The sequence below is a fragment of the Chiloscyllium punctatum genome, chromosome 32 (genome assembly GCF_047496795.1).
Source record: "Chiloscyllium punctatum isolate Juve2018m chromosome 32, sChiPun1.3, whole genome shotgun sequence".
NCBI classification, from domain to species: domain Eukaryota; kingdom Metazoa; phylum Chordata; class Chondrichthyes; order Orectolobiformes; family Hemiscylliidae; genus Chiloscyllium; species Chiloscyllium punctatum.
The window spans coordinates 19,731,429-19,750,046 of record NC_092770.1 but is presented as its reverse complement, the minus strand read 5'-3'; the positions used below and the strand labels follow the sequence as shown (position 1 = coordinate 19,750,046).

Genomic DNA, 18,618 nt, shown 5'->3' with positions numbered 1-18,618 from the left:
CACTCTCTTCTAGGCAAAACTGTCCTTCCTGAGGTGAAATGTCCAGAGCTGAATCCAGTATTCTAAATTACTTCTAACTAAAGCATGATACAATGGAGATATATCCATCCCTTTGTGATTCAGTTTCCTTGAGATGAAGGTGATATTCTGTTAGCCTTTTTCTTTAATCTGTCCAGGAGTTTTCATTGGCTTCAACCCTTAGTCATCTTATACATCTGGTAAATATTGGCTCTGCAACCTCATCACTTATCCTTCATACATTACCAGTTTAAAACCATCACATCCTCCATATTGGCTTCTGATAATCTTAAAAAATAAAATTGTTGCAGTCAGCTGCAAGACCCCAGTCATCAAACTTGACTGTTCTATTCAATTTGAGCCAAATTTTATTGTTTCCCAAGTTTCTTTGATGCCCATCTCCCTTACATGCTGGCATTTGTTTTCACCCATGATTGTTCTGGGCAATGGTAATAAGTTAGTTACTGAGTGTGATGTTCACACCACAAGTTCAGCTTTGTCACAAACTGCTTTTAGCTTTGTACCAATTGTGATATTTTCCCAGATGGTCACCTTATGGGTTTTTCAGATAGTGTGCTGTCACCAATCATCTTTTGGCTTTGCTTACCCTTGGGCCTATCTAGTGATTAGCTGTCAGCTTGCTCCAGAGTTTGAGCACAAAAATTAATGCAATACTGAGGAGGTGTCATAATGGCGGAGATAATGTCTTTTGAGGTGCAATATTTAACTTGGGTGGATGCAAGAGATGACGTGATACTATTCTGAATAAGAGCAGGGTATATTACCTCAAGTCACCTGGTTGGTATCTATCCTGCAATCAACATCATCATAAAGAGGTTATCTGCTCGTATTGTCATCTGTGAGAGCTCGCTGCGTGCAAATTGGCTACTGTGTTTCACACAGTGACTACATTTCCAAAAATGCTGCATTGGCTGCAAAGTGATTGCAATATCTGGTAGTCGTGAGGGTGCTACAACACAAGACTTTTTTCTAAGTTTGTGAACTAATTTCTAAAAGCAGTACAGTGAGACTTCCTTCTCCAGTTGTACCTTTAACTCTACAACAAAACTATTGCCTCAAGTAAGATAAGCAGGAGGCTGAAAGAACACAATAAGCTAAGCAGCATCAGGAGATGGAGAACTCAATGTTTCGGATGTAACCCTTCTTTTTGTCTCTAATTCAGTTTAAGGTGAAACCACCTCTCTGTGCTTGCATTATCCATTTTCCATATTGTTAAACACACTAAATAACAGGATTTTTAATCAGTTCTGAACCAAGGACAGCAGCAAGGAGTGCTGTAAAAGGTGACACTCTATTGCGTACTCTGCTTGTGTACAAACCTCAGTTGGCTGCATCCCTTCACAAGCTCTGTAACTGCTTCCAACCCTGCAGTCTCTTCACCATCTTCTGTTTTATTCATTCTGTTGTGGGCAGGCCCACTTTCATTCAAGGTATAATCTGTGGAATTCTCCCACTAACCCTCTCTCCACCTTTCAGCTGCCCATTTGAATGACTGCTGTTGGTCAGCTGCCCTAGTAACTCCTTGTGTCATTTGCTGTCAAATAGTCTGATAATCTCTCTACAAAGAGCCCAAGAAATGCTTTATAAATTCATTCTTGGCAGCTCCATCACTGGATGTTCTCTCACGTCGGTTTTTTTGACAATATATTTATGAAAGGATCTTTTTGCTGTTCCCAGTAAGTGCTTTGGAACTCCATCCAAATTCATTCATGAAATCAAGACAAAATGTTTTATTGCAGTGAAGCAAACCATGTTTCCAGTACTACATCGAGATACAAATTGTTATTTGCAATGCTCTTTGAAAAGAAAGTTAGAAAACAGAAACATAGAAAATTGTTTACTTTTTTTAATATAAATTGTTAAAAAGATAAACTTAAAACAACCAGGTAGAAATTAGCTCATGCCCTTTGCTGCATGTAGTTCAACAGTGGAACTGGGTTCTGGGACAGAGTGTCTATCCGAGCTTGGTCTTTGTTTCAGATGTTGCTGCATTAACAGGTTTATTGCTAACCATGGCAGGAGGAGTGCGCAAGTATAATTAGATATTTCCAACCCTCCAGCATCTACCAGGACTCTCTAGTAATTATATTTTAATCTCCTGTCGTGAGCGAATCTGAAAGGAAGATCAGAGGGACTTTAAACAAAATGTAATTATTTTATTTTCAGGAAAAAGACAGTGGTGTGTGGAGTATGCCATGTGACTCGTAATCTAAAGGCCTAAATGATCAGTATACAGCTTCGGGCGACTGTCTATGTGGAGTTTACACATTGTCCCCATGTCTGTGTGGGTTTCCTCCGGGTGCTCCGGTTTCCTCCCACAGTCCAAACATGTGCAGGTCAGGTGAATTGGCCATACTAAATTGCCCATAGTGTTCAGGGATGTGTAGGTTAGGTGTATTAGTCAGGGGTAAATGTAGGATATAAGGGGAGGGGAATGGGTCTGGGTGGGTTACTCTTCGGACGTGGTGTGGACATGTTGGGCCATAGAACCTGTTTCCACATAGAGTTTCTATGATTCTATGAGGGGGCACAGGATCAAATCAGACCATGGTAGCTAGTGTAGACTCAATGAAAAACTCTTGAATAGAAAGGTAGTCTCAGCAGTGATGACCATGATAACTATAGTCGATTGGCATAAAAATTCATCTCAGTCATTAATGTCCTTTAGAGAAGGAAATCTGCCATCCTTACCAGGTTTGGCTTACATGTGACTCCAATCCCTCAGAAATGTAGTTGACTCCTAGTTGTCCTATGAATGGTTCAGCAAACCTTTCAGTTCAAGGGCAGTTAAAGGTGGGCAACAATCCTGGTCTTGCCAGTGACACCCATATCCCAATGAACAAATAAAAACTTCTTTGAAGATTTGCAATTACCAGTCATAAAATCATTGGATCAGGTATTAAAATTGCCATTTTATTGATAGTCAAAAATGAATCAATTGATACCAAAGTGTCTGTGAATTTTCCAATTGGCTATGGGGAGGCAGGGCATCATGGTGATGGATATGGTGAATACCCATGGGATAGAACTGGTTGGAAGTCAGAGGCCACATGACAATACCCTCAGGAATAGGTCCAACCAAAGGTTGACAATTAATCTCAAACCAATCATCCATCCAATCAACTCACAGTCTTCAGGCTTCCCAACAGTCAACTGCACTGCATTCAGCCAGAAGGAACTGAACTCAGGAAAAGAACTCATGAGCAGTCTAAATGGGGAATTTTCACTTTGTGTTGTTCAGTTAGTTGCCTCATTCCCATCCACAGGAAACTAAAACCTTTAGGTTTGGATATTGTTAAAAAGTCATTATAGGAGAGATAGAAGATAGCAGTCATGGAATCCCAGTGCTGGAAGAAGCCATTTGGCCCCTCAAGTCTACACCAACCCTCCAATCTAAATCCCACTAAGACCCAGCATTTATCATGGCCAATCCACCTAACCTGCACACCTTTGGAAGAAACCAGATCACCCTGAGGAAACCCACACAGACACAGAGAGAATGTGCATTCTTAAAACAGGCAGTCACCTAGCACTTGGATAAAACTCAGGTCCCTGGCACTGTGAGATGGCAGTGCTAACCACTGTGCCACAATGCTGCCCACTGTCCCCATTGATCCACCACAGGAGGAAACATCTTTGCCTAGATCATGGTTACAATGTGAAACTTCCTATCTCAAGGGGGTTGTTGGGTGAATACCATAAAAGCAGTTATGAGCAAGTATGATAAACATATCAGGGAGAAAGGAATTGAAGGATACATTGATTGGATGAGATGAATTGGAAGGTAAGAAGATGCATGGGCCAGCTGATCGCTCTAAACATAGTTGGGAGAAGGTCAGAATAAATTTAAAAGAACGACAATTGGGATTTTGAGCACCTTTCCTTAGCAACAATTTTTTTAGAACTGAAACTAATTTATTGTTTGTTTCCAGTTCCAGAACTCAAAAGGTCAAACATACTCATAATGAAATACAGTTCAAGCTGCTGTGCTGTTATGAAACAAAAATTGGCATTTCTGTCCCCTCTCATTATTAGAGAGCCAGAAAGAGTGATGAGATTCCCATGTCTGATCCTGAAAGAAGTAGCAAACTATTCTCTTTAAGTATGTGAATGCATGTGTACATTGCCAGCAAAGTTTCTGAGAATTAAACAAGAGTCTGATATTTAACTGTGAACCCTTTCAGTGCCCCTTTGGGGGATAAAATGAAAGATGATACCCAAGAGGAATGGAAAAGGAAGGTCATTCTATTTAATTTGATCTTCCTTCACAAATGCGAAGCTTAAATTACAGCCACCAATGAGGTAAAGATGCCATCGCTGTAGTGAACCATAGGGCTGCTCTCTCATTAGGGAGCGATGGATTAACCTGAAACTCATCACATCTCAGGCAAGGGGAAGAGGTTGAGAAGGAGAAGATTGCATGGTGGAAGAATTGAACCCATGCTTTATGGTATCACTCTACATTGCAAAGCAGCCATTCAGCCAGCTGAGCTAAGTAAGCAAGGCCTCTAAGCCACCAACCATTGTCAACCAACCAACATAAGTTACTGACGTGCTAAACATTTCTTCTGATTTTCTATATTTCAGGAGTGGGTTGAGCCCCCCCCTGACCCTGGCTGGCTTTAGTAACACCGTTAGCATGGTTCAGCAGGTGGCACTAACTAGATCCCCTTTTTCTAAGAATAACTTCTTGCTAACTGAATTACTCGCTGATGAAGGGCCCAGTATTGGCCAGGACCCCAGCAAGAATTTTGTTGTTCTTCTCCAACACCTTCACAGAAGAACAGCAAGGCTTTGTTTCAATGTCTCCTGTAGGAGACAGTGGCACTGCAGCACTCCCTCAGCACATTGCCTGAGCGGACCCGTTGAATTCTCTTCAGTGAGGTGGGCCTCGGGGTGAGTGTGAAGCCCTCTGAGCCAGAGCTAGCACCTACTGCTGAATGAATTGCTGCTTCCTATCTTCCTGACCCCCATACTATCAGCTGTCCCATCACAATCACCCTGTGAGTCGCACAGGCACCTTCTCACTCTAATTATTACTGTGCACTGCTTATCAGACCAGGGAAATTGTGATGAGTTTATGTAGGGACAACTTTGCTCAGTGGTTAGCACTGCTGCCTAACAGTGCCAGGGGTCCCAGGTTCAATCCCAGCCATGGGTGACTGTCTGTGTGGAGTTTGCACATTCTCCCTGTGTCTGCATGGGTTTCCTCCAGGTGCTCTGGTTTCGTCCCACATTCCAAAGATGTGCAGGTCAGGTGAATTGGCCATGGGAAATTGTCCATAGTTGTTAGGTGCATTAGTCAGAGGGGAAAATGGGTCTGGGTGGGTTACTCTTCTGAGGGTCGGTGTGGTAATCTAATCAAAATGTTACATCTCTTAAGAAGAGAAATATCAGATGGGACATTGAGATTGTGATGGGGTGATGCTCTCAATCAAGGACCATAGACAAAGTCTATGTTCTAGTGTAACTAAGGAAACATCTGAGGAAAGGGTCCTAAATTGCCAGAAATTACTCTTGACTCTAATGACTCATTACTTCCTTCCCCCCCCAGGAAAATTGCTTCCATTGTGCAAAAGGGCACTCTGGGAATGTAACATCACGGGGGATGGAGCCTCTGTATGCCCCATTACATTCCAACATGCTTCTTTTTACTGATTAAATTTGGACAATTCCAACACACTAAGAGGACAGCAAAATAAAAATCCTTTCAGAAATACACGGTTAAAAATAAACCCAGGTGTGAGACAGTCCCGGTGATGGAACTGCCAAGAACAAAGACAATGCTGAACACAAACACTTTCCGAATATATTTCTTAAAGCGAGCTGGTATATTCTTCGGAACAAAGATTGCAATGCACGGATCAAACGGCTCAGTGTACCCAATACTCAACACAAGCTGATCATCTCACCAAATTGTTTCACTGAGCCCCCACCGCGCCCTCCCCCCCCCTCCTCCTCAACGGCGGCTGTAGTATTGACTTTCACAAAATCGGTGTTACATCTCTTCATGTACTTCAAATTCAGAATCAAACATCAACTATATACACTCAGCACCAGCCACCCATCACGCCGAGGAACTCTGAATGAGTGTCTAAAACATTCCATCTGAACTTCAGTACATCACAGCAGTTAAAGAACAAGAGTCCAACACAGTAACTTTGCAAATCAACCACTCTTGAGTGAACAGGATTCTCTCATGTGGCCACAGAACATATTATGATCTTATATTTTGGATTCTGTCGAATTAAAGATTCGAACAAAATATTTAAATTCATAAAACTTTGAAGATTTTTTTTCCGGGGGGGAGGTAAAGATCACAATCAAAAGGACTATTTTGCAGCAAGATTGAATTGATCAGAACTGGACGCGAGCCATACCTTTTCTATTGCTTCAGATCCGTCCCAGTATTAGCCGGAGAAGTTGTAATGGTGTTCTCCCGCAGCCTAGGGAGAAAGGTACAGGTGTGCGATGGGGAGAGAGACAGTGAGTGGGAGAGAGAGAGAGAGAGAGTCTGTTGGCTGGAGGCACACAGCTGGTTAAAAAAAACACCTTCCCTGCTCCTGTTCTTTTAGCTGGGCTGTACGCTAGGTCCCATTAACTGCAGAGAATTTTACAACTGACACACACATACCGGCAACTCCTGATCATATGGTAATGATATATCCCTTGTGTTGGAGCCAAGAACACTTTATTAGCCTTTTGTTGGATTCCACACCTCCCCACCCCCCAACTTTGGCTTGTGATCCCCTCGTTTCGTGGGCTTGTTCAGTCACACACCCACTGCAACCGAACGTGTCATTTTATCAAACGTGTCACCGCTGGGGGTTTGTGAAAATAAACTGCACGACAGAGATGCTGTGCTACATTTACCAGCGCTTACAATGATCATTGGCAAATGATCTTATTGTGGGACAAGGCTTGGGGCGCAGAATTTGCTCAATGAAAATCAATTCCGCCACACATTCTCTCTGAGAGCGTTCAGAAAAGTGCAAGCACGTTTACTTTTTCACAAAAAAAAACTTGTTGAGAGGCCTGCCACTTTAGTTGACAGGAGACGCCTGGACATTTTTAGCATTATAACAAGCCAGCCGTTAGTCTGAGCTTCAAAGTACTCATTGCACCAGAATAGCCTCATTCAAAGACTATACTTTCACTGGAGTGAATGACCAGCCCTCCTTTCCCCTCATAAATTAAAATTAACCTCAACCACTCAGCAGACCATAACACCCATGGAAAGAGTTGCAATACAATTAGTATTTACTTTCTGCTGAAACGTTTATTGTCACTGTAATGTTGTCAAAATATCTGCCAACCAATTGCTGGGGAAGACTTTCATCTCACTGACAGAATCGGGATCAAAATCAGAAATTCTGAAGACAGGTCACTAGACCCAAAACATGAACTCGGCTTTCTCTCCACAGATGCTGCCAGACCTGCTGAGTTTTCCCAGCAATTTCTGATTATGTTTCTGATTTGCGGCATCTGCAGTTCTTTGTGTTTTTTTTGGAAAGAATTGGGGATGATTGAAGCCAAATTGGGTACAGACACAAACAAAGAGAACGAGATAATGATTCACTAAAACTAAAAGACAAAACTGTGGCAGAAAAGATAAGTAAGAAAATTAACGTAAACATAACTCTAGGAATTATTACTACCAACTACAATGAGATCCCACAGTTTTGATTGCTGCCTTTCTTGGCTTGAGAGTTTGGGCAGCGCCTTAGGACCATAAATCTCGTTAATAGAATCCTTACGGTATCGAATACCAGCCCTAACTTTCTGTGTTGAGATTCATTCATATTCACCATGCAAATCCAGCATTTCTTGATTCTCACAGGGTGGAGAGCAGGGGCAAGAGACGTTTACAGACTTTCCTGCTAATTCATAGACTAAATGGTCAAGTGGTTCTAAATGTCTAGCAATTTGTGAAAACTCCCAAATTCACTACGCATCCCTTGATCACCTCATGTTACTAGTTTCTTTTCAAAGTACTAATAATGATGGACTTCATGACTCATTATTGATTACCTCTAAATTCTGGGCTATTATTAAACTTAAACCTCAGGCGACTGACTGTGTGGAGTTTGCACGTTCTCCCCGTGTCTGTGTGGGTTTCCTCCGGGTGCTCCGGTTTCCTCCCACAGTCCAAAGATGTGCAGGTCAGGTGAATTGGCCATCCTAAATTGCCCGTAGTGTAGGTAAGGGGTAGACGTAGGGGTATGGGTGGGTTGCGCTTCGGCGGGGCGGTATGGACTTGTTGGGCCGAAGGGCCTGTTTCCACACTGTAAGTAATCTAATGTAAGTAATCTAATCTTAAACAAAATTACTGAAGATGGAATGAAATAAATGTACCCATTTTTAAAAGTGCAAGGAAGAAGCGAAAACTGCCTCTAATTTTTCTGTGATATGCAGTCCTCCAAAGGTGGTGCCACTAATGCCCTGCATAACCTCTGTATTTAATCTCTGTACTTCTGAATTCAAATCACTGCATCTCAGACGTATACAACCTCTCACTATTTAGATAAGTGTTCCTTTTTTATTCCCCCGGTCAAACAACTTAATTATTTTCCCACATCGCATTTCTTTTGCCAGGCCTTTGACTACTTAGTTAATCAATCCTCATCCCCGCTGTAATATAAAAATGTAAATGGATGGTGATTAATGCTCAGCAGGATTCCACAACATCAGTGAGTTCAATGGTTAAATTATCTGTTTTTGTTGGCATTTGATTAGTTCTTTGGTTTTAAATTCAATCGACTAATAGCAACAATAACGATGATGATGACAAAAATAAATGGTGTATAAATAGCATGTGTACGAATGAAGTGCGGTCAAGTAAATGTTTGTTTTACCAGTTGGAATATACTCCACTTTGTCCTTACAAATCCTTTTCTTGTGTGAAATTCTATTGAAACAAGGCTTGGAGTAGAAAGAACCAGACAATTTATGAAACTTGTCTCCCCACTAAGGTCAAAATTCCAGTCTGGACCAGTATAGGCCTGTCTGTTGATCTAATGAATGAAAAGCAATTGGAATTTACACAAACTAAATGTACAAATCTTAATACGAACACTCCACAATGATGGATGCTAGAATTGACAACTTTTCTACTTTTGAAAAAAAAGAAAGAAGTTATCAGGACATCCCACAGCTCTTTACAGCCAAATAAGTACTCTTGGAATTGTGATCTCTGTTGCAGCAATAAGAAATGGCCAGGTAATTTACTATTGATGATGCTCATTCAAGGAAAAATACTGGCCAGAACATCAGAGATAAATCTCAGCATTTTTACCAGCTAGTGCCATTGATGGATATAGGATTGTGGTAGCATCCCACCATCAAGTCTCATGCCAGGATTGTGACCCTCGAAAGGTGCATTTTTGAGATGGCCATACAGGTTGATTACCAACCTTCAAAGTTTTCCAGTACACGTGATGGCAGGGCTAAGAACTGGTGAGTTTCCTTCAATGGCAAACCACTGCAGTACATTGCCCATAAGTATTGACCAATCCAATGGAAACCCACATCCCAGCGCTTGCAAACCAGGATGGGAGAAAAGATAGTGTCAAAGGATCTTTTACAAACTCCACGAGCTGACTTTTGTGCTTCATTCAAAAGATGATAACTCTAACAAAGGAGAACTCCCTAAAAAATGCACTTTTGATACTTGGGCCCCTGGGGAAGTGCTGCACATTTGGGGCGCTGCAAATTGGCTGCTGAATTTCCAGCATTGCAATAGTGACTACACTTTGAAAAGGACTTCATTAGCTGCAAAGTGCTTTGAGATGGCTTGAAGATATGAAAAATGCTGTATAGATGCGTCTTCTTCCTGCTTTCCAGAACACTGCAGTGAAGATGCTGGTAATGTCATCCAAAGGATGAAGCTAATTTATTTTATTTCAAAAATATGCTTTATTCATAACAAACATCCTTATATATGTATATACATAGTCACAAACGCAGTTCAGTTCTGTACAGTAGTACAGCTAGGGAAGCAAATAAACATTGGAGCTTGACCCTGAGGATGTGGATTCAACATCCACCATAGTAGCTGGTTGAAATTGAATTTATAAACCTGAAATGAAAAGTAGCCTCAGTGATTGTAACCATGAAACTATCATCGAATTGTTATGGAAACTTATCTGGTTCATTGAGATCTTTACAGGGGAACCTTGATTATCCTAAGGCCACAGGTGGGGAGTATTTTGTTCAGTTAATCGCATGCTGGACACTAGAATGTCAGATTACATGCATCGGGACCTAGCGATCTTGTTCAGATAATCCAAAATTCAGATAATCGAATGCCGGATAATCGAGGTTCCTCTTGTAATATGCAATCCTCCCCCAGTCTGGTTTTGATGTGATTCCAGACCTAGGGCAAATGACAGTTCCTAACCCTTTCAGCTTGGGCGACCAATAAAACCAGCAGTGGCCACATCTTACGAAAGAAGAACATAAAGGTATGTGTACATGCCTACCTAGGCAATATCTCGCTGAACACCGCTACTGTCTTGACTTTGCCACACTGCTTGTCTATCGACTCGTAACAGATGAACAGAAATTTCATCCAAGTCTTTTAAAAATGCTTTCTTTCCTGCCATAAATTATGTTTCCTAGTCAACAACTCCATTCTCCTTAGCAACTGTCTAAGGTTTAACCAGACTATTCGCAATTTTGATACCATATTAATCTTAAGATGAGCTTTTGACAATATATCTGCACCATCAGCAAGAACCCCTGCTCCCACGTTACAATGAAGACCACTGCTGTCTTTTCTGAAACCCTCATTGATCACTTTGTTGCCTCTATACCTGGCTACTGCAAAGCAGTCCTGACCTGCCTCACACTATCTGCCATCCATAAGTTTAAGATCATCAAAATTGCCCATCCCAACATGTCCTAATTCACACGTTCCATTTAATCATCAACACTTGTTCTCACTGGCCTTAATTCATTTCCCATTGAACAATACCTCCATTTCCAAATTATTTTCCTTGTTTTCAAATCCAAGGCCTCATCTCGTTCTAGGCCTGTAATTTCCTCCAGAGCTCCAGACCTCCACAATATCTGGGCTTTTCCAATTCTGGTCTTTTCCTTATTTTAATTGCTCAACTGTTGGTGGCTGTACCTTCAACCATCAAGACCCAAACACTTTATTACCCTCTGCATCCTCTTGTTAATCTTTTTCTCCTCTTTAAGATAGCCATTAAAATCTTCCTCTTTGACCAAGCTTTTGGTCCTTTTTGGTCAGTTCTCCTTACATGAACTCGTGTCAAATTTTAAAGTCATAGAGTCTTACAGCATGGAAACAGACTCTTCAGCCCAAACTGGACCCTGCCAACCAAATTGTCCGTCCATTTCCCCATTTCCCCAATTGTTTGACAATTGTTCCTGTGAATGTTTTACTGCATTAAAGATGCCACATGAATGCTGTTGAAAAGATTAAGGAGAGATTTCATAAAGGTGTATAAAATTATGGAGGCTTTGATTGAAAAACTAAAGAATAATTGCTTCGACTGCCAGTAAGGTTGGTAATCAAAGGACCAAGGCTGTAAGATGAGTGGCCAAGGAACTAGAGAGTTAGAGAGAAGGAGAATGTTTTATGCAGCAAGTAGTTGTGATCTGAACTGTACTATCTCAGAAGGTGTTGCAGGCAGATTCAAATATCATCAAAGGTGACTTGGATAAATAGTTTAAGAGGAAAACTTTATAATGGCTAAGGGGAAAGAGCTAGGAATGTGTGAAGTAATTTGGTTGTCCTTCCATACAGCTAGTACAAGCATGATGGGCTGAATAATCTCCATGTAGGTTGGATGATTCCAGGGGTTCTAAGGTGCAGGAGAGCAGTTAAAAGTTTGAATTTTGAGCTTTGTGTAAAACAATATGGGGTGAAAAATATATTGTCTCAAAAATCACAGGAGGTCCATGCAATGTTTTAGCGTTGGAGGAAGTAGTTTGGAAGAAAAGGGTGCTGGCTAGAAACTTTGAATTACCCAGGTGTTTGGGGAGCTGACCACTCTCTATTGCTCTCCATAGTTATGTCTTGGCCAATCAGAGTCAACTTGCAACCAAATAGCACCCTTTCCTGCTGTTGTATAAATTGTTTGACATTTGGCATTCTTGCATTGGTCCTGATGAATGCAAGATGAACATTTCAGCAACACGACTCTATGTTTAGTGGTATAAAAACAAATACTATAGGTACTGGAAATCTGAAATTAATAAACAGGAAGTGGTAGAATTACTCATTTCTGAAGAAGTCATATTCAAATGGAAACAATAACTTTTTTTTTCCCTGCAGATGCTGTCAAACCTGCTGATTATTTCCAGAATGTTCAGTTTTTATTGCTTTGTGGTTTTGTTTGTCTTCTAATATTGATCCTGTTCCTGTTTATAAACTGTTGTGGATTCTGCGTGGAAAGTTGTTTCTAGTCAGACAAAATGGCCAGATTAACTGCATGCATACAAAAGAAAACTGTTTTTGTCATGGTTTTTAAGAGATTTAGTTCTTTTAAACATGGTCTTTGTTAGTGTTACAGGAACACAATGACACAAATCAGGGTTAGGAGTAGGCCAATCAGCCCCTTGATCCTACCCTATCATTCAATAAGATCAGGGCTGAACTGATCATAGTTTTACTGCCTGCTCCCAATAACCTTTGGCACCCTTGCCCATTAAGAACCAATCTACCTCAAGCTTAAGTTTATTTAATGACCCTGCCAGCACTATTCTCTGGAGAGGACAGTTCCACAGACACTCAAAGCTCCGACAGAAAAGTGTATTCCACATCCTTATCATAAACGTAAGACCCCTTGCACTTAAACAGTGTCCCCTAGCTCTAGTCTCTGTCAAACATCCTTTCAGATCCTCCCTGTCAAGTTGACTCCTGGTTTATCTGGTTTCTCTCAGAATTGTGAACGGATTTTCCATTAATCTGGTTCAAAGAAGGAAAGAACTTGCTTAGGCCAGAGCTTGCGGAAAGCTGATGAATGTGTGAACGACACTTGTCAAAATAACCAGAGGTTGATCAATGGTTTGCACAAACCCTGTTGCTAGATTGATGGAAACCATGGCTTGATTGAAAAATAAAAGATACTGAGGGGTCTTAACTGTGTCACTTGGGAGAATCAAGAACCAAGGGTCACTGTTTCAAAATAAAAGGTGACCCATTTAAGACAGAAATGAGAAGTTTTTTTCTCTCTCTCAGAGTGGCAAAAGTTTCTGGAACTCTCTTCCTCAAAAGATGGTTGAAGTAGAGTCACAGGTAGACAGGGTGGTGTAGAAGGCTTTCAGCATGCTTACTTTTATCGGTCAGATCATTGAGTTGGGATATCTTGTTGTAGCAGATGTTGGTAAGGTGACATTTGGAGTACTGAGGACATTATTAAACTAGAAAGAGTGCAGAAAAGATTTACTAGGATGCTATCTGGACAGGAAATTTGAGTTATAGCAGAGGTTGGATAGACTGGAACTTTTTATCTCTGGAGCATAGGAGACTGAAGGATGACCTTTTTGAGTGGTGACCTTATTGTGGCTTATAAAACTATGAGAGGCATAGACAAGCTAGATAGCCAACAGCTCTTCCAAAACTAGAGGGCACAGTTGAAGAGGGTTGAGATACAAAATGGCCCAGAAGAGAAAGGTCTGGGTGGTGGTGAGTGTCTGGAACGGGCTGCCAGAGGTGATGGTGGAAGCGAGTACAATTTTGTCATTTAAGGAACATTTGGTCAGGTACATGGATGGGATATGTATGGAGGGATATGGACCAATCGCAGGGAAATGGGACTAGTTTACTGGGCAGCATGGGCAGATTGGGCCAAAGGGCCTGTTTCCATGCTATAGCTCTTTATGACTTTATTATTGATGCCAGATTCATGATAAACAAGGGGGTAATTTGATCAGCCATGATCTTATTGAATAGTGGAGCAGGATGAAGGAATTGGACGCTCTTAATCCATATGGTTGCATGTAAAATAACACCTCTCCCTTAAACTCACCCTCAGCCCTCCTACACTGCAGTGACTTTCACAGATTTGTGGCATTTGCAGATTAATTTTATATTAAAGTCAACTCAGAAAACTAGTCTCACATTTATTGTTGTGGAGGTGCTGGTGTTGGACTGGTGTAGACAAAGTCTCGTATTTATTGGGCTGAGTACCTTTTTAATTACATGGTAATTGTTCATGTTCAATCTGTCACAGGTTGCAAGATGCAGGCGGTGTCTGCAAAGGTGCATACCCAAAGGGCAAGCCCCAAAGTGCCCTCAACATGTTCACAGAGACAAAAACGAAACAGCAGATGCTGGAATCCAAAGTAGACAGGTAGGAGGCTGAAAGAACATAGCAAGCCAGGCAGCATCAGGAGGTGGAGAAGTCGACACTTTGGGTGTAAATCTTCTTCAGGACTGGGGGTGGGTGTGGGGGGAGCTGCAGATAAGGGGATGGTGGGGGCAGGGTGGTGAAGTGAGTTGGGTGAAGACAGGCAGAGGGTACAAACTGGTTGGTCAATGGGAGGAATTGATCCAGTTGGTGGCTGGGAGGAATGGAAGGGAGGGGGAGAGGCTGGAAAGAATGTTGGTGGATGGGCAGAGAAGCTATTTGAAATTGGAAAATTCAGTGTTGAGACCTCCTGCATGTAGGTTGCCCAGATGGAAGATGAGGTGTTGTTCCTCCAATATGTGGTGTGGTTCATTGTGGCAATGGAGGATGCCAAGGTTCGGTGAGCATCACAGCTGAGCCTGTAGGGGCTGGTCGGACCTCCCAGTCACTGCCCATTTCAATTTCCCTAACCATTCCCTTTCTGACATTGTTACATTGATGACTGCATTGGTGCAACATCCTGCACCGAAGCTGAACTGGAGAAGTTCATCAACTTTGTCCACAACGTCCACCCTGCCATCAAATTCACTTGGTCCATCTCGGACACTTCCCTCCCCTTTCTTGACCTCACCATTTCCATCTCCGGTGACAGTATCCAGACAGACATTTACTACAAACCCACAGACTCCCATAACTACCTGGACTACATCTCTGCCCACCAAGCATCCTGCAAGAATGCCATCCCAGTCTCCCAATTCCTCTGCCTCTGCCACATCTGCTCAACGGAGAGACATTCCACTCATGAGCATCCCGGATGTCCACCTATTTTGAGCAACGTGCTTTTCCTCCCTCTGTCATCCAGACAGCTCTTCACCACACCATCTCTATTCCCCACTCAACTGCTCTAAACCCACCCCTTCTCCATGCAAAAAAGACAGAGTCCCCCTTGTTCTCACCTACCACCCCATTAGTCTCCGCATCCAATGCGTCATGCTCAAACACTTCTGCCAATTCCAAATACACCCCAACACCAAGAACATCTTCCCCTCCCCACCCTTCCCTGCCTTCCACAAGGACCCTGGCCTTGACAGTCCTTGGTTTGCGCCACTCTCCCCACCAATCCCCCTGAACCCCCAGGTACCTTTCTCTGCAACTGGAAAAGATGCAAAACCAGCTAGTACGTCAGTCCCCTCACCTCCATCCAGGCCCCCAAACAGTCCTTCCAGGTAAGTCACAGGTTCACCTGCCTCTCCTCCAACCTAGTTTACTGCATCGGGTGCTCCTGATGTGGTCTTGTCTATATTGGGGAGACTGAACGTAAACTTCAGGAACAGCTCACCAAGCATCTCAGCTGGGCCCACACGGGCTGACTGGACCTCCCGGTCACTGCCCATTTCAATTCCTCCAACCACTCTCTTTCCAACATGACCATCCTTGGCCTCCTCCATTGCCAAAACAAACCACATCACAAATTGAAGGAATAACACCTCATCTTCCCCCTGGGCAGCCTACAACCTGGATGACTCAATGTTGAGTTTTCCAATTTCAAATAACTTCCCTCCCCATGACACGACTCCCTTCCCATCCCCTCCCCCTCCCTTCCACTCTTCCCTCTCATCAAATGGATTCATTCCTCCCACTGACCAACCAAATCGTACCCTCTGCCTCTCTTCAACTACCCCCACTTCACTACCCTGACCTCGCCACCCCTTTTATCTCCAACTCCGTCGCAGATCCACCCCCATTCCTGAAGAAGGGTTATACCCAAAACGTTGACTTCTCCACCTCCTGATACTACTTGGCTTGCTGTGTTCTTCCAGCCTCCTGCCTCTCAACGTGTTCACAGCAGTGTTTGAAAGAATAGGCTAAGCATTTGGAATATGAAGGCCTTCTCCCATCCTGCTCCCACTGCACAACACTGCCCCATAATGATCAAGACCCACACTGAACCCTACAGATTGTCTGTCATCCTAAGAAAAAACTTTAAATTGGTTAGGCCACTTTTGGAATATTGCATGCAATTCTGGTCTCCTGCCTATCGGAAAGATGTTGTGAAACTTGAATGGGTTCAGAAAAGATTTACAAAGATATTGCCAGGGTTGGAGGATTTGAGCTATAGGGAGAGGTTGAATAAGCTGGGGCTGTTTTCCCTGGAACATTGGAGGCTGTAGGGTGACCTTATAGAGGTTTATAAAATCATGAGGACCATGGATAGGATAAATAGACAAAGTCTTTTCCCTGGGGTAGGGGAGTCCAGAATGAGAAGGCATAGGTTCAAAGGTGAGAGGGGCAAGATTTTAAAGGGACCTAAGGGCAACTTTTTCACGCAGAGGGTGGTGCATGTATGGAATGAGCTGCCAAAGGAAGTGGTGGAGGCTGGTACAATTACACGATTTAAAAAGCATCAGGATGGGTATATGAATAGGAAAAATTTAAAGGGATATGGGTCAAATGCTGGCAAATGGGACTATTCGGTTAGGATATTAGGCCAGAATGAGTAAGTTGGACCGAAGGGTCTGTTTCCATGCCAAGCAAACCTATAACTCTTTGACTCTATGGTCATTTTCTTTCTTAAGTGTGTATTCTGTCTCCTTATTCTCTCCTGATCTAGACTTTCTTTGCTCGCCTTTATTTCTCTTACAATTTGACATTAAATGCATCCATAGTACTTTACCCTCTTATTCATTTCAGGAGGTATTCAATTCCTCCCATTGTTGCTCTCGCCATGTCCATACCAGCTCATCCTTCCATCACCTTCATGACCAAAATATTTTAAATCCTAAATACACAAATGACATGGCTCAGGAGGTAGCAGATCACTTTTCAGTCAAGGAAATATATTTGAAATATTATCATAGTTCCAAATTACAGGATCTGACAGGTCAAATTCATTATAGTAAGGTCCCACAAACATGAGCAACTCATTGTTTTGAGGTAAAGGGAAGTGTTGAAGTTCGAAACGAAAACAAAAATTGCTGGGAAAGTTCAACAGGCCTGGCAGCATTTGTGGAGAGAAAGCACAGTGAACATTTTGGTTCCAGTGACCCTTCTTTGGAACTCATGGTAGCTCAGAAAAGGTAGAAGTGGGGGTGGGGAGGGGGGAGGTACAAACAATAAGCAGAGATAAAGCCCAGAGATAGAGAAACACAGACAAAGGAATGGGTAAGGGTCAGCCTAGGAGATTAAATAGTTGCTAATTGGGACCATTAGTAGCTGACATCAGGTTATTTTCGGCAGCAGCCCATGTGATGACAAGGCCTGGTGTGTGGGGGGTTGGGGTAAGGTCAGGGGAGAAGGTGTTCAGGCTCAAAAATATCGACTTATTAAATTATTGAATTATTAAAATCAATGATTCCTGATGAAGGGCTAATGCCTGAAACGTCGGTTCTCCTGCTCCTTGGATGCTGCCTGACCGGCTGTGCTCTTCCAGCACCACACTCTCAACTCTGATCTCCAACATCTGCAGACCTCACTTTCTCCTTCCTAAAATTATTGAATTTGATATTGAGTGCCGAAGGTTGTAGGGTTCCTCAGTTGGAAAATGAGATGCTGTCCTTCCAGCTTGCGCAGAGATGTGCTGGAGCACTGCAGCAAACCTGAGACAGAGATGTTGGCCAGGGAACATGGTGTTAATGTAGCAGGCAACTAGAAGCTGAGGGTCATTTTTGCGGACAGAATGTAGGTGTTCTATGAAGTGGTCACCCAGTCTGCAATTCATCTCCCCAATGTAGAGGAGACCACATTTTGAGCAGAGATACAGTAGACTAAATTGATTGAAGTGCAGGTAAAGTGCTGCTTCACCTGGAAGGTGTGTCTGAGGCCTTGGATAGTGAGGAGAGAAGACGTAATTCAACAGGTGTTACATAGAGTCATAGAGTTGCAGAGATGTACAGCACGGAAACAGACCCTTCGGTCCAACCCGTCCATGCCGACCAAATATCCCAACCCAATCTAATCCCACCTGCAAGCACCCATACCATATCCCTCCAAACTCTTCCTATTCATATACCCATCCAGATGCCTCTTAAATGGTGTAATTGTACCAGCCTCCACCACTTCCTCTGGCAGCTCATTACATGCATGTACCACCCTCTGCATGAAAAAGTTGCCCCTCAGGTGACTTTTATATCTTTCCCCTTTCACCCTAAACCTATGCCCTCTGGTTCTGGATTCACCCACCCTGGGGAAAAAGACTTTGTCTATCTCCCCTCTCCATGGCCCTCATGATTTTGTAAACCTCTATAAGGTCACCCCTCAG

At 42.7% G+C, this 18,618-nt stretch overlaps 1 protein-coding gene across 1 annotated transcript in view; it reads right to left on the bottom strand.

The window, feature by feature from the left end:
• Window positions 1–6,687, bottom strand: part of dcn (decorin) — a 72,505-nt gene extending 65,818 nt beyond the window's left edge. The window contains exon 1 of the mRNA XM_072551828.1: window positions 6,420–6,687. The gene's annotated coding sequence lies outside the window, so the exon portion shown is untranslated. The remainder of the gene's footprint in view (window positions 1–6,419) is intronic.
• Window positions 6,688–18,618: the final 11,931 nt, after the last annotated feature.